Here is a 2,500-nt window from a genome sequence, read left to right on the forward strand (position 1 = left end):
TGCCAAAAACCACACAAATAACCGATTTTTCGACGGAAAATTCATTCCGGAGGATGAAACTGTTCACTGGACATGTAATGAAGGTAAATATGTTCGAGCAAAAGCGAAAACAGGCGAATATTTTGAGGGAAAGCACAATAATAACACGTGGTGAAGACACGCAATTTACGCTTTGAAAATAATCTTACCTTTTCAGCGATTTTAACGCTTGAAATTCCATCAAATGCCCCACAATCCTTTTCTTTATCCTTTCCGAAGCCTGTAGTGTAATTTTTTGGCCGAAAAACGTTATTAAAAGCGCTCGACGATCGGTTGAAAAGGTTAAAATATTTCGCCTCGCTCGGCCCAAATTGCCTGACTCGCAAGGACCGTCATGTAGGTGTCATGAAAGCTAGAAATCCGAGATATACTGGGAACTTCCCAGTAAAAACGCCAAATTTCAGCGAGATCGATGAAAAGGACGCGGAGCTACGAGCTCTACATTTGAATCATTCTCAGGGGGGTTCTAGGAAAGAGTTTAAGCGGCTTAATATCGTATATGTTACCGCGCGCGTCATAGGACAAGCCGCATACGAATAAAAAGAGGGTCACGAAAAGTGATCGCTGAATGCCCTGCGCGTGATGCATACTTCTGATAACAAGTAACTAGAAATATCACGCGGGATGGTAAACGCGCATGTGGATAACTAGATGCCAATAATGTCAAAAGAGATTTCACTGTCCGCGTCAGCACACAGTTTGAAAGTAAACAAATAGAGGGGTAATAATGACAGAGTGCTTGCATTATTTATCAACTTACGTATGAGTGAGTAGATGGTCACAAAAACTAATCATATTACGATATGATAGTGTGCGCTTTTTAAAAACTTACAAAAACGTTTAAGCAAAGCATAATTTCACATGTCATGATGGTGTGCGCACGTTGGTTAACGAGTTGCGAGTAAATAATTACGTATGTAAAAACATATCATAGGATATACTTGTGCGCGCTCATCAGTAGGTGTTTGTAATATCTTATTAGCATTAAATGGAGTCCTGTGCGCACACAGCTTTTGTGGAATTTAGACAGTAAAGGGAAGTAACAATGACTAATTAAGAGGGGCATAAAATCGTATAACTTTACAGCAAGCGCGCGTCAGTAGATAAGTAATATACGAATAAGATCGATGGTAACAAGAACTTATCATTAAATGGTCTATGTGCGCTGCATATTACTGTTAAGTAAGAAGAGAGTAATAGTATCATACATGGTGTTGTGCGCGCGTTGGTTTCAAGTGAATAATGTGAGGGTATGGTGTAAGAATATCATGCGACAAAATTGTGCACGCTTATCAGAATTTTGTGTAATTTAGACAGTAAAGGGAAGTAGCAATGACTAATTAAGAGGAGCATAAAATCATATGACTTTACAGCAAGCGCGCATCAGTAGATAAGTAATATACGAATAAGATCGATGGTAACAAGAACTTATCATTAAATGGTCTATGTGCGCTGCATATTACTGTTAAGTAAGAAGAGAGTAATAGTATCATACATGGTGTTGTGCGCGCGTTGGTTTCAAGTGAATAATGTGAGGGTATGGTGTAAGAATATCATGCGACAAAATTGTGCACGCTTATCAGAATTTTGTGTAATTTAGACAGTAAAGGGAAGTAGCAATGACTAATTAAGAGGAGCATAAAATCGTATAACTTTACAGCAAGCGCGCGTCAGTAGATAAGTAATATACGAATAAGATCGATGGTAACAAGAACTTATCATTAAATGGTCTATGTGCGCTGCATATTACTGTTAAGTAAGAAGAGAGTAATAGTATCATACATGGTGTTGTGCGCGCGTTGGTTTCAAGTGAATAATGTGAGGGTATGGTGTAAGAATATCATGCGACAAAATTGTGCACGCTTATCAGAATTTTGTGTAATTTAGACAGTAAAGGGAAGTAGCAATGACTAATTAAGAGGGGCATAAAATCATATGACTTTACAGCAAGCGCGCGTCAGTAGATAAGTAATATACGAATAAGATCGATGGTAACAAGAACTTATCATTAAATGGTCTATGTGCGCTGCATATTACTGTTAAGTAAAGAAGAGAGTAATGGTGTCATACATGGTGTTGTGCGCGCGTTCCTTCAAGTGAATGATTTGAGGGTATGGTGTAAAAATATCATGCGACAAAATTGTGCGCGCTTATCAGAAAGCAACTTTTAAACGAGTAAGTAGATGTTTATGGCAGTTTGCTACTATTTAATGGCATGTGCGCATCAGAATATGGGCTTTCAGTAATTTAGAAAGCAGAAGTAAAATATTATGCGACCTGATGGCAAACGCTTCTTAGCAAGTAACTCGTATGTGGATAATTAACTTGAGGTAATAATATTATACGATATGATGGGGGGCGGACTCTTAAAACAATGTGCGTATGACTTACTGTAGAGGATATCATACGACATGATAACGCGCACTATTAAAGGGTGATAATATCACGTGACATGACAGCA

The sequence above is a fragment of the Montipora foliosa genome, chromosome 14 (assembly GCF_036669935.1).
Source record: "Montipora foliosa isolate CH-2021 chromosome 14, ASM3666993v2, whole genome shotgun sequence".
Lineage (NCBI taxonomy): Eukaryota > Metazoa > Cnidaria > Anthozoa > Scleractinia > Acroporidae > Montipora > Montipora foliosa.